The sequence below is a fragment of the Dendrobates tinctorius genome, unplaced genomic scaffold (assembly GCF_039654945.1).
Source record: "Dendrobates tinctorius isolate UK_male_01 unplaced genomic scaffold, ASM3965494v1 ptg000209l, whole genome shotgun sequence".
Classification (NCBI taxonomy): Eukaryota; Metazoa; Chordata; class Amphibia; order Anura; family Dendrobatidae; genus Dendrobates; species Dendrobates tinctorius.
The window spans coordinates 9,322,944-9,337,326 of record NW_027361876.1 but is presented as its reverse complement, the minus strand read 5'-3'; the positions used below and the strand labels follow the sequence as shown (position 1 = coordinate 9,337,326).

At 47.8% G+C, this 14,383-nt stretch overlaps 1 protein-coding gene across 1 annotated transcript in view; it reads left to right on the top strand.

The window, feature by feature from the left end:
* Positions 1 to 14,383, top strand: part of LOC141058121 (pinopsin-like) — a 52,930-nt gene that overhangs the window by 19,997 nt on the left and 18,550 nt on the right. The gene's annotated exons all lie outside the window — the stretch shown is intronic.

Genomic DNA, 14,383 nt, shown 5'->3' with positions numbered 1-14,383 from the left:
ACATAGGACATTGACATATTAGAATATTTCGAGTTTTCACTAGGATTATCTTTACTTTCTCGCAAAAAGAAAAAAAATATTTAGTTTGATATCAGGACTGTAGAAATTGAGTGTGTTGTTTCATGTGTATGGACCCATGCAGCAGAATGTTGGAAACGTCAAGGATGAATGCTGGTGAATTCATATTATCCCTTTTTGCAAAGAGCCATTGTATCCAGCATGTTCACAAATAAAGAATGACCAAAATGCATTTCATCATATATATTCTATGCTCAGACTAATAAACATAGGCAGTCAAGCCCATTCCCAATGCGGCGTCTTCCCATTTTTGCGTTTTTGGTTTTTCTTTTTCTTCTTCCAAGAGCTATAATTTTTCTCCACTGGCCTAACCTTCCAAGGCCTTGCTTTACTGCAGGACCAGTTGTAGTTTTGAATGACACCATTTTACCATTTAACGTACTGGAAAACAGGAAATTGCGGTGCAGTGAAGTCAAATTGTGAGAATAAATACACAATTCCACAATTGTTTTTTGAGTTTTGATTTTATGCTTTTCATTGTATTGTAAAAATGACCAGGTAATATGATTCTCCAGGCAAGTACAATTACAAAGATACCAAACTTGTATCATTTTTTTTTTCTTTTTTGTTCAAGTGATAAAAAAAATTGATATTTTTTAAAAAACAAAACTGTTTGGGTGGCCATTTTCTGAGACCTTTAAAATTTTCATTTTTACCTCGATGGAGCTGCATTTTTTTGGCAGAGTTCCTGCGGCTGAAAAAATATCTGGTGCTTTCATTTTTCTTTTCTACATTTACTGATTGGGTTAATTAATGATTTATTTTATACTTGTACCGACGCATCAATACCAAATAAGTTTCATTTCTACATCATTTTTATTCCTTGATTTTTAATTTGGATAAAAGGAAGCAATTTACATTTTTATATTTTTTTTTTCATTTTTAGAAACTTTTTTTTTTGTTTTTATTCTATTTTTAATTTGCCCTGGAGACTTGAACCTTGGATCGACTGATCACTTGAACTATATATTGCAATATTACAGTATTAATCGACTGATCACTTGAACTATATATTGCAATATTACAGTATTATACTATTGCACTATTTAGTAAAAATCATATCCTCCTATGAAGGCCAGCCACAGGCTACGCTTCACAGCAACAGCATCATGAATGTGGTCCCAACATAGGACGTAGGATCAGTATACTAAATGACAGGAAGGGGTTAAAGAACCAGTCATTAATATTTTTTTTACATTAAATGTGTGTGAATGTGCATGTAATGTACAGGGTGGGCCATGTATATGGATACACCTAAATAGAACGGGATTGGTTGGTGATATCAACTTCCTGTTTGTGGCACATTAGTATATGGGAGGGGGAAAACTTTCAAGATGGGTGGTGACCATTTTGAAGTCAGCCATTTTGGATCCAACTTTATAAATGGCCCATCCAGGTGTATCCATATAAATGGCCCACCCTGTAGTGTGATTATATTAATATATACACCTACGGCTGCTCTCTCCAGTGTCCAGCATCATTCTGCTTCTCTTCTCAGTGACATCACTGCTCAGCAGACTTTCTGGATCATGCTGCGCTTTGTGTGGCCCAGAAGTGACTTTTACAATGTAAGTCTATGGAGCACCAGAACAAGGCTATATTGGTTTTCATTGTGAAATAGATTTCCAGCTCATGTATAGCACATAGAGTAAACCGGCTAGTCACAATTGCGGTGACGTCACTGAGAAGAGCAAAAGAATAGCTCTGGACACCGGAGAGCACGGCGGTAGGTGAGTATATTAATACACACGCTACACACTGTACACATATCACACATTTAATGATAAAATATTTTCATGGGAGTCCTTCTTTAAAGGTAACATATTACCATTTCTGTCTGCTATGAAACAGTTGTATTTCCACTGATCTGAACAATTCTAAAGCATAGTATGTCAGAACTCTGCATTTTGATTTCCTCTGCTATTCTGTCTAAAATGTATAAATAAATTGACAACTGGGTGCCACCATTCCACTTGTCCAAATCATTCAAGGTGATGTGTCTCGACTTAGTCTGATATAGTCAGCACTAATTGGGCAGTATTTCACTATGAAGGGACACCCCCCAACATGCACACCCAGTTGTCAATTTATTCTAATATTTCTAAAAGGAATTATAGAAGAACAGCATAACAGAGATAAAAAAAATCTCCAGAAATGTTATTTCATGAGGAATGCAAAAATGTGCTAAAATAACCATTTCTGAAGACATGACAGGTTTTCATGAAAGGGATAATCGAGGCTTGGGGTTCACTTCTACAGTCACTCTATGTGACTGCAAGCTTGTGTATTCTCATAGGGCACACACTGCGAGTTATCAGGATTCTCTGTTGCTAGCAGTAGTGGTTAGGTAGGCATGTGACAGCAAGGATGTCATTTGCATACATGCAGTCAAGTGCCAAGTGAATTGAACAAGGATGGAAATGTCTAGTCAAAAAGTGTCTAGAAGTATGCAAATTACATTCTTGCATTCACATGAGCACCCAGGCTCGGACTGGCCCACCGAGGAACCGTTGGATCCCTCGGTGGGCCCCGCCCCCGCCCGACCATGAATGTCACTGAACAAGCCCGCTCGGCCCAGCTGCTGGTACCTGTGAATCACAGTCACCTCTCCTAGCATGTCTCTTGCAGCCCCCTGTGCTTATTCCATCTTCAATCTCAGCAATGTTCTATCTTCCTGTATTCAGCGGCCACTCATTACCTATGCGCATAAGTAATGAGCGGCTGATTACATATGCGCATATGCAATGAGCGGCTCAGCTGAACCACGTGGACGCTGAAAGCAGGAAGTAGAACAGCGGTGAGATTGAAGATGGAATAAGCACCGGCCTGGGGCTGCAAGAGACATGCTAGAAGAGGTGGTGAGTGCCTCTGTCCACTCTGTTTCCATTTGCATGACTGATGATCACTTACGGTACCCCATTTGTCTGTTCCAAAAACAGTTCAGATATGTGGAAGGTCTGGACAGACATGAACACCGCCTAACTTTTCTGTCAGTGCCTGCAACTTACACGCTGCAGAATAACAGACTCCTGTACACCACATAAGCGCCTATTGTCACATCACATCTCATTTATTAGACATACGCATTTTCAGAATACCTAAAGCTGAGAAAGCTGAGCACAATTTATGCGGCCATGGGCAAATATTCATTATGGATCCATGCCCTCTTACCCTAGTTTCACCTTCCTTTTATAACTAATCCCCCGCCTGTTTCAATTTACATATCCTACATAATATGGCGTCACCTAGTCCTGTCCCTGCGCTCTGCCATTTCCTGTTCCTGTGCTCTGCCCTGTCCTGTCCCTGTGCTCTGCCCTGTCCACTCAGCTGCACTCTGCCCTGTCACTGCGCTCTGCCCTGTCCCTGCACTCTGCCCTGTTCCCGCGCTCTGCCCTGTCCCCACGCTCTGCCCTGTCCCCTCAGGTGCACTCTGCCCTGTCCCCTCAGCTGCACTCTGCCCTGTCCCCTCAGCTGCACTCTGCCCTGTCCCTGCACTCTGCCCTGTCCCCTCAGCTGCGCTCTGCCCTGTCACTGCACTCTGCCCTGTCCCCTCAGCTGCGCTCTGCCCTGTCCCTGCCATCTGCCCTGTCCCCTCAGCTGCGCTCTGCCCTGTCCCCTCAGCTGCACTCTGCCCTGTCCCTGTGCTCTGCCCTGTCCCTGCGCTCTGCCCTGTCCCCGCGCTCTGCCCTCTGCCCTGTCCCCTCAGCTGCACTCTGCCCTGTCCCTGCACTCTGCCCTGTCCCCTCAGCTGCACTCTGCCCTGTCCCCTCAGCTGCGCTCTGCCCTGTCACTGCACTCTGCCCTGTCCCCTCAGCTGCACTCTGCCCTGTCCCCTCAGCTGCGCTCTGCCCTGTCACTGCACTCTGCCCTGTCCCCTCAGCTGCACTCTGCCCTGTCCCCTCAGCTGCACTCTGCCCTGTCACTGCACTCTGCCCTGTCCCCTCAGCTGCGCTCTGCCCTGTCCCTGCCATCTGCCCTGTCCCCTCAGCTGCACTCTGCCCTGTCCCCTCAGCAGCGCTCTGCCCTGTCCCCTCAGCTGCACTCTGCCCTGTCCCTGCACTCTGCCCTGTCCCCTCAGCTGCACTCTGCCCTGTCCCTGCACTCTGCCCTGTCCCCTCAGCTGCGCTCTGCCCTGTCCCTGCACTCTGCCCTGTCCCCTCAGCTGCGCTCTGCCCTGTCACTGCACTCTGCCCTGTCCCCTCAGCTGCGCTCTGCCCTGTCCCTGCACTCTGCCCTGTCCCCTCAGCTGCGCTCTGCCCTGTCACTGCACTCTGCCCTGTCCCCTCAGCTGCACTCTGCCCTGTCCCCTCAGCTGCACTCTGCCCTGTCCCTGCACTCTGCCCTGTCCCCTCAGCTGCACTCTGCCCTGTCCCTGCACTCTGCCCTGTCCCCTTAGCTGCGCTCTGCCCTGTCCCTGCACTCTGCCCTGTCCCCTCAGCTGCGCTCTGCCCTGTCACTGCGCTCTGCCCTGTCCCTGCGCTCTGCCCTGTCTCCGCGCTCTGCCCTGTCCCCGCGCTCTGCCCTGTCCCCTCAGCTGCACTCTGCCCTGTCCCTGCACTCTGCCCTGTCCCCTCAGCTGCACTCTTCCCTGTCCCCTCAGCTGCGCTCTGCCCTGTCACTGCACTCTGCCCTGTCCCCTCAGCTGCGCTCTGCCCTGTCCCTGCCATCTGCCCTGTCCCCTCAGCTGCGCTCTGCCCTGTCCCCTCAGCTGCGCTCTGCCCTGTCCCTGTGCTCTGCCCTGTCCCTGCGCTCTGCCCTGTCCCCGTGCTCTGCCCTGTCCCCTCAGCTGCACTCTGCCCTGTCCCCTCAGCTGCACTCTGCCCTGTCCCTGCACTCTGCCCTGTCCCCTCAGCTGCGCTCTGCCCTGTCACTGCACTCTGCCCTGTCCCCTCAGCTGCGCTCTGCCCTGTCCCTGCACTCTGCCCTGTCCCCTCAGCTGCACTCTGCCCTGTCACTGCACTCTGCCCTGTCCCCTCAGCTGCGCTCTGCCCTGTCCCTGCGCTCTGCCCTGTCCCCTCATCTGCACTTTGCCCTGTCCCTGCACTCTGCCCTGTCCCCTCAGCTGCACTCTGCCCTGTCCCTGCGCTCTGCCCTGTCCCCTCATCTGCACTTTGCCCTGTCCCTGCACTCTGCCCTGTCCCCTCAGCTGCGCTCTACCCTGTCCCTGCACTCTGCCCTGTCCCCTCAGCTGCGCTCTGCCCTGTCACTGCACTCTGCCCTGTCCCCTCAGCTGCGCTCTGCCCTGTCCCCGCGCTCTGCCCTGTCCCCTCAGCTGCACTCTGCCCTGTCCCCTCAGCTGCACTCTGCCCTGTCCCTGCACTCTGCCCTGTCCCCTCAGCTGCGCTCTGCCCTGTCACTGCACTCTGCCCTGTCCCCTCAGCTGCGCTCTGCCCTGTCCCTGCACTCTGCCCTGTCCCCTCAGCTGCGCTCTGCCCTGTCCCCTCAGCTGCGCTCTGCCCTGTCCCTGCGCTCTGCCCTGTCCCCTCAGCTGCACTTTGCCCTGTCCCTGCACTCTGCCCTGTCCCCTCAGCTGCGCTCTGCCCTGTCCCTGCACTCTGCCCTGTCCCCTCAGCTGCGCTCTGCCCTGTCACTGCACTCTGCCCTGTCCCCTCAGCTGCGCTCTGCCCTGTCACTGCGCTCTGCCCTGTCCCTGCACTCTGCCCTGTCCCCTCAGCTGTGCTCTGCCCTGTCCCCTCAGCTGCGCTCTGCCCTTTCCCTGCCGCCGCTCTCTTCTCTTTGGGTATGTGCACACGTTGTGGATTGTGCTGCGCATTTGGCTGAATCTGCAGGTAAAATGACCTGTGCTTTACCTGCAGATTTAGTGCAGATTTTGTGCAGATTTCGCCTGCGTTTTTACACCTGCGTATTCCTATAAGGCTGTGTGCACACGCTGCGGATTAGGTGCGGATTCATCCGCGCGGATTTTGTAAAATCCGCAGGTGAAACCGCAGGTCAAAAGACCTGCGGTTTTACCTGCGGATTGCTCTGCGGTTTTGCCCTGCGGTTTTTCATCTCCTCAATGGAGGAGATGGCAAACCGCAGGGGAATCCGCAGAAAGAATTGACATGTCAATTCTTTCTGCGGATTGAAAACCGCAGATAATCCGCGCGGAAAATTCCGCACCATCTGCATTGCGGTTTTTGAGTCCCATAGGGAATCATGGTACTGTACACCGCAGCAAAATCCGCAGCGTGTGCACACAGCCTAATGGAATGGGTGTAAAAACGCTGCGGATTCCGTACAAAGAAGTGACATGCTGCAGAAAATAAACCGCAACAAATCTGCGTAGAATTTTCCGCAGCATGTGCACAGCGGATTTGGTTTTCCATGGGATAACATGGTACTGTACACCGCATGGAAAACTGCCGCGGATTCGCAGCCAAATCTGCAAAATGTGCACATACCCTTCCTCTGCCTGTGGCGCCGCTCTCTTCTCTTTCTCTGCCTGTGCCAACGCTCTCTTCTCTTTCTCTGCCTGTGCCAACACTCTCTTTTCTTTCTCTGCCTGTGCCAACGCTCTCTTCTCTGTGCCGCTATGCTCTGCATGCACCTGAGTTTTGTACAGGCCACAATATGTTTTGCGCTGTACACAAGAAATGGCCGTCAGTGTCAGTAAAACTTCAAGGAAATCTATCAGCAGAATTCACATTCCAATCTGCCTGCATTAGCGGACCTGATGAGGCTGGTGAACTGACTGCAAATCCATGTCTGGTTGGCTGGATAATCCTGCATGAAGGTTTCGCTGTCTGAATCTCCGCTGGGCGTTTTCTGAGCGCTAGTCGGGTTGTGAAATTCTCATCTTATAAGGTCCCAGGATTATACAATCATTCCTACAAGCCGTGCACCAACCGGAGGAGCACAGGAGGGAGCGCTGAGTAATTACAGGGGGTGGGAGGGTGAATGCATAGGTTACACAGCCTGGAGCTGTAATACTCCTATGTCACGGGGAGCGCTGCTCCTGCAGCTGTACATTCTATCATCCCACAAGGGAGAGACGGATGTGAACTACAGCTCTGGAAAGTAATACAGCAGGTAGCTCAGGATCAGAAATGACATGTTATAATTCTGTATGGAGGCCTATGTGGTGCCTATAATACTCTATGGAAGACTATGCGGTGCCCGTAATACTGTATGGAGGACTATGCGGTGCCCGTAATACTGTATGGAGGACTATGCGGTGCCCATAATACTGTATGGAGGACTATGTGGTGTCCATATTTCTGTATGGAGGCATATGTGGTGCCCATAATTCTGTATGGAGGACTACATGGTGTCTCATAAATCTGTATGGAGGACTATGTGGTGCCCATAATTTTGTATGGAGAGATACGTGGTGTCCCATAATTCAGTATGGAGGCCTATGTGGTGCCCATAATTCTGTATGGAGGACTACATGGTGTCTCATAAATCTGTATGGAGGACTATGTGGTGCCCATAATTTTGTATGGAGAGATACGTGGTGTCCCATAATACTGTAAGGAGGCCTATGTGGTGCCCATAATTCTGTATGGAGGACTATGTGGTGCCCATAATTTTGTTTGGAGAGATACGTGGTGCCCCATAATTCTGTATGGAGGACTATGCGGTGCCCATAATACTGTATGTAGGGATATGTGGTGTACTGTATGCTATGCCAGGCCTGCCATTGCCATTAATGATCCCTCTTCTGGATTCTTCTGTTTGGTTCTTGTATGTGCGGTGATGGCGCTGACATCCTTGTGTTCAGACATCTTTTCTCCAAGTCTCTAAATTAAAATGTCCACTATTGTACTAATGTATGGCGAGGGGTTCCGTCGGTCCCCGCAGCTAATCGCACGGGTACCGGGAGGCTTTCGCCGCTAAGACCGGCAGGCAGCAACGCTGCCTGGCTGGTCCGGGCGAATTTTAGCCCCCCCTGCAGATCTGAACACTTCGATTGGCTGGGCTGTGTAGCATCTACCATGGAACGCTTGTTGGGACAAAGTGATCACTATACCCCCTACGTCAATCCTTGGGGGTGTAGATTCCAAAATAGGGTCACTTTTTAACTTCAAATTAACACAGGTCAGATTTGCAAAAAAATGGCCTGGGCATTAAGGTGAAAACAGGCCTGCGGCCCTAAAGGATTAAATGAATCGTAGTGCGGAAAGATCTGCAGCATATGAACAACGGTGCAGCTTTTAGTAGAATTAGGATGCTGAAATGATGCAGATTTGGCGTGGGATATACGGCAAAAGAACCCATGGTGTAATTCTGCGGTCTCAAAGCCTAAATGTTGAGTTGTACATTACTGTAGGTGGGCCCCTAAAATTCATTCCCTTGGTGGGCCCTACACACCCCAGTCCGACCCTGTGAGCACCCATTCATGGCATCAGCACTGTGCACGCTGTGAGGATTCATAAGAAGTCATATGGAGTGACTGCAGACTTTAATGACAAGCCTGTAGAATCCCTTTAAGTATGTTATAAGATGGGAGATAAGTTGCAAAACATTATGTCAGTTTTCCATAAGTCTAAAAGAGGTTTTTAAAGTCCAGGCATGTGCTGCAGAAATCTCAGCAACAAGTCATATGTGAGACTACCCTTTTCATGCCCACAAGCAGTGCTGGTATTAGCAGCCTGTAGACTAGGCATCTGCCTAGGTCCCCTGCTCCCCCAGATGCCCTCAGCCAGTGGTGTGATGCTATAGTGGAACTCCATAAGGCTGCTATGAGTCAAGGCCTTCTGGTGATATAAGGGAGGGTCAGGACCATAGTCATGACTTGTACTCTGGTGGCAGCTGCGCCCAGTCCTTCCCCTACATGAATCAAAACTATACTATGCTCCTCGACATACCTGTATCTCCAGATACATCTTCACCTGGGCACTTCCCATGCCAAAACAGTCCCTCTTCTAGGCCACTCACATCAAGGGAGACACAGTCCGAGACAACTTTAACACTTTCTTTACTTAGGATTTCACACGTTACATCCACAGTTGGCACATCATCAGATTTACTTGCTTTCTGATCTTTCCCTTGCTTGCTGTCACTTTTGTGCAGTACACACCCGAACCGCATCATACTAGACTGCTTCCCATTTCCTTCCAGATCTGAGCTCACTAAAATGAAATTTCCTTCAGCTTGTTTCGCCCCAGATATGAACTCATCAATCACCACGTTTGGTGAGCCACAGTGAAGCATCCAGCCCATCTGTATCGATCTCGTCAAAGTGCCAACTCCTTTCATCACTTTAGTCCAGCCAACTTCTGCCTTAAAAGCATTGGCCCAGGCGGTAAGGCGCCACATCTTCCTTTTCCTGTTCTGACCCACTGCTAAGACCTGCAGTGGCCGTGGGTAACATAGGCAATAACGACTTAATGTTACGTGACTGCCAAGCTGTCCGGGCCTTTAGCCCATGTGGACTCTTGGGCACCTGGCCCCGTGTGACTAAACCACCCTTCCTCACTAACCTTACTCTTGGCAGCCCCTCCTACAATTAACCATCTAAGAACCTACTATCAGGCCCCACTAGTATACCCCCACCTAGTGGCCCGTAACATAATTACTAATAACTACCCAGCCTATGGGGAAACTATATACGAACAGAATGCCCTCTTCCAATGTCCCAATAAAGGATGCAGTATTGTTCCCTAACTGTACATCCATAAATGACACATAATATACATGCAGTATTACCTTACAAAAACATGAGGGAATATATACAGTTATCTATACAATAGTAACACATTCAAGTGGCAATACCATAAGTAATGAGCGGTAATACATCATTATACATGTAGCAGTACTGCAGGCAATAATCATAAAAACACATCTGTAAACATTAGGAACTGGGAGACAGTCAGAGGGAAGGGAAGCATAAGAGACATCATATCTTACCCCTACAGTGCCAGTGCTGCATCCCCTCCCACAGTCAACTGTATCACCATCATACATGCCAATACAGTTGAAAGCAATGATGGAAGAGAAAGAGTCAGATGATGCTCCCCCCTCCATCAGTCCTCTCTGCCTCTAACACAGCGAGTGCGCAATGATGTCACTTCATGATGTCGCTGCACACCTTCCTGTGCTTGGCTCTGCGGAGATAAGAAAAGAGAAGGCATGAGGAGGAGAGGTGATATACATAGAGTATAATGCAGCCCCACAGTCCTACAGTATTTTGGCCACCACATACGCACTGATATATATATATATATATATATTTATATATATATAGTATATTTATAAAATCAGTGAGTGAGTATGTGATGGCCAAAATACTGCAGGACTGTGGGGCAGCATTATACTCTATAGGGGGCTGCATTATACTCTATGAGGGGGCTGCATTTTTACTCTATGAGGGGGTTGTATTATACTCTATAGGGGCTGCATTGTACTCTGAGGGGGCTGCATTATAGTCTATGAGGTAGCTGCATTATGCTCTATGGTGTGACTACATTATTATCTATGGGGTGGCTGCATTATACTCTATCGAGGCCTATGGGGTGCATTATACCATATGGGGGCTGCATTCTACTCTATGGGGTGGCTGCTTTATACTCTGAGGGGTGGCTGAATTATACTCTATCGAGGCCTATGGGGTGCATTATACTATAAGGGGGCTGCATTCTTCTCTATTGGACTACAGGGAGTGAATTATACTACAATATATGTACTATATGGGAACTGCATTACTCTGTACTGTATGTACTGTATGGAGGACTATGGGAATTGCATTATACTACCGTATATGAAAAATTATGGGGTGCAGTATGCTATAGAGAGTGCATTATAATACATGGAGGACTATAGGGGCTGCATTATACAGCTCTGGCAAAAATTAAGAGACTACCACATCAAAACCCTGTCACGGGCAGCCCATTCTCCAGACCTGAACCCCATTGAAAACCTCTGGAATGTAATCAAGAGGATGATGGATAGTCACAAGCCATCAAGCAAAAAAGAACTGCTTAAATTTTTGTGCCAGAAACAATGTGAAAGACTGGTGGCAAGCATGCCAAGACGCATGAAAACTGTTTTTAAAAATCATGGTTATTCCACAAAATATTGATTTCTGAACTCTTCCTGAGTTAAAACATTAGCATTGTTGTTTCTAAATTATTATGAACTTGTTTTCTTTGCGTTATCTGAGGTCTCAAAGCACTGTTTGCTTTTTATTTTGACCATTTTTCCTTTTCAGAAAAAAAATACAAAATGTATTGCTTGGAAATTCAGAGACATGTTGTCAGAAGTTTGTAGACTAAAAGAACAATTTACATTTTAGTAAAAAATATACCTATAAAGAGAAAAATCAGACAAACTGAACATTTGGAAGTGGTCTCTTAGTTTTTGCCAGAGTTGTATAATATGGAGGACTGTAGAGAGTATATTATATAATATGGAGGACTATAGGGAGTATATTATACTATATGGAGGACTATTGGGGGGTGTATTACACTATATAGAGAATTATGGGGAGTGCATTTTACTATTTGAAAGACTAAGGGGAGTGTATTATACTATATGGAGGACTTTGGAGCAAATTATACAAAAAAGAGGACTAAATGGCACATTATACTAACATAGATGACTATGGTGTGTATTATACTATATGGAGGACTAAGGTGCACATTATACAGTATGGAAGACTATGGGGTGATGCATTATCCAATATGGAGGAAAATGGTGCACAATATGCAATATGAAGGACTATGAGGTGCATTATACTTTGTGGAGGACTATGAGGTGTACTATACTAAACAAGCAAAAGGCTGTCTATTCATTGAGTGATTGGATTGTTTATGCTGGAACAACAATCATTGTTTTCAGTAGCACATCATCTGGTGAAAACTGCAGGTATGCTGCTGATAACATGTTACTGTATGGGGACAGATTGAGCTACTATCCTTCACAATTGGTGCAGAATCCAACCAGAGGAGCAGCACTTTTAGACCTAATAATTTCTAATAGACCTGACAGAATAACAAATCTGCAGGTCGTCGGTAGTGTTGAGCATTCTGATACCGCAAGTATCGGGTATCGGCCGATATTAGCTGTATCGGAATTCCGATACTTAGTTCCGATACTTTTTTCACATCGAATACCGGAATCGGAAGTTCCCATAATGCTAGGAGCCCGCTCGATTTGATTCAGCCAATGAGGATCCTCAGAAGTGTGGGCACATCCTGTTAGGCATGTAGGCATGTTAACTACTGGCATGGCTGTGATTGGCTTCTGAAATGATGTCATGATGCACTATAAAAACCGCAGCAGCCACCATTTCGGGTTCACTCTGCTGTGAATTCAGTTAGGGACAGGCTGCTGTTGAAGACTGTGAGGGACAGTTAGAAATAGCGATCATCAAACATATCTATTGCTCTACCCAGGCTACATAATCCACCACTGTAGCATTTTTGTAGCCCAGCAGCGCTGTTTTAATAGCTGTCTGCAAGGGCTGTGTGAGTGCAGACCCACGCTGTGTAGTGTGTCCTGCAGGCACGTCTGCTTGTAGGCCGGCCAGCGTGTGTCTCTGCCTCATACACATTTTTCTTTTATTGCTGCTTTTTTTTTTCTCCTGTATAGTGTGCTTCCATACGTATCCATATACGTTGGTTGCAAACACTAAAGGAGTGGACAACGGAGCCTTTCAGCAGCCTTTCAGTGCTATAGCCCATTTCTCTGCACTGTTTTTGGCTGTCTGATAGGTCTCTCTGTGTGTGAGTGCAGCTCACGTTGCAGTGTGTTCTACAGCCACCGCTCGTTGTAGTCCGCTCAGCGTGAGTCACTGCCTCATACATAGTCCTTTTTTTGCAGCAAATTTAGCCAGATTTTTGCTCCTATATTAGTGTGCTTCCATCCGCATCCATTGTCATTGGTTGGTTGCAAACACTATATAGGATTAGATAGAGGAGCCTTTTTGCTTGCTTGTGCCCTTCAGGGCCAGCCAGACTAGTATCACCCTATTTTTTGGAGCCTCATCAATTGCATTGTAGGTTAGCTTCCTGCATTGTAATCGCTCCAAAAAGTTTGTGATACTATAGCTTTCAAACTTTGGTCACATCCTTTTCTTTTCCCCCCCAAAAAAAAACAAAAGGAAATAAAGTTCACCAAACACTCCACTTTACAGTTGTGTAGGCCACATTAGATCATATTAAAGTGTAGTACACACACTCTTAGCCAAACTAGTGTTTCTTATACTGGTTAGCAGGTTTTCAGGAATAAGAACACTAAGCCACCCCTTTTTTACTTTTCTGCCTATCTTTATCAGTCTACCAAGATGAAGAAGGCAGGGAGTAAGGCACGTGGTCGTGGCCGTGGAGTTTCAGCAGAGAGAGGATGGGGGGATTCAGCAGGGAGAGGACGTGGGGATTCAATGTCTGCTGCGGCCACCAGTGACCCGGCATCCCCCACTTTTACCAGGCAACAGTCCTTCATGCGCAGCTTTATAGGACCTTGCCATACCCCACTGCTGCGTGACGAACAAATTGAAGCCGTTGTCGGATGGATGGCAGCTAACGCATCCACTTCAATGACTTCCGCATCCTCCCAGGGCCAGAGCACTGAAGAGCAACCATCTGTCTCTTCACCACCTGCCAAATTGCCCAGGCAGTCTGAGAGTCCTGGACAGGAGCCATCTCAATCTTTACTTCTGTTCTCAGAATCTGTTGGCTTGGAAAGAGGTGGCCAGCCAAGCAGCATTCTAGAGCGTGAAGAAGAGGGAGTATGCAGTGATGCGCAACTGCTTTGTCCCTCTGAATCTGAAGAGGCGGGTGGGCGAGTGCCTATTGTCAGCACACCTCAGTGCTCATCTGATGATGATGAGACTCAGTTGCCAATTTCTGGTGCGTACGGTGCTGGCGAGACAACCCAGGACCAGCCGGTGCTTGAAGAGGGGAGTGGAGATGATGAGGTCCTTGACCCATCATGGCGTCAGCCACAGGAAGGTGGTGGGAGCAGCTCTGAGGAAGAGATTCCCCGAATGGCCAAAAGAGGAGGGAGAGGGCGGGGGCAGACTTGGTTGCCTGTAGCCTCCACTTTGGCACCCGTGAGGAGCAATCCTCTTCCAAAACAGAAAACGGGCGCTCCCAGGACTTGCAGTGAGTGGTCTTTTTTTGACACAGTTGCAGATGACATTTGCTTTGTCAAATGCAAGCTGTGTCATCAGAAAGTTAAACGAGGGAAAAATGTGAGCAACCTCAATACCACAAATATGTGGAAACATGTGCGTACCAAGCACGTGGTGGAGTTACACAGACACACTGAAGATGTAGGCCAACCTTCAGCAGCACCTACTACCTCTTCAGCTCATGTTGGGGCCTCTTCCTCCAGCTCACACACAGCTAGTTAGGCT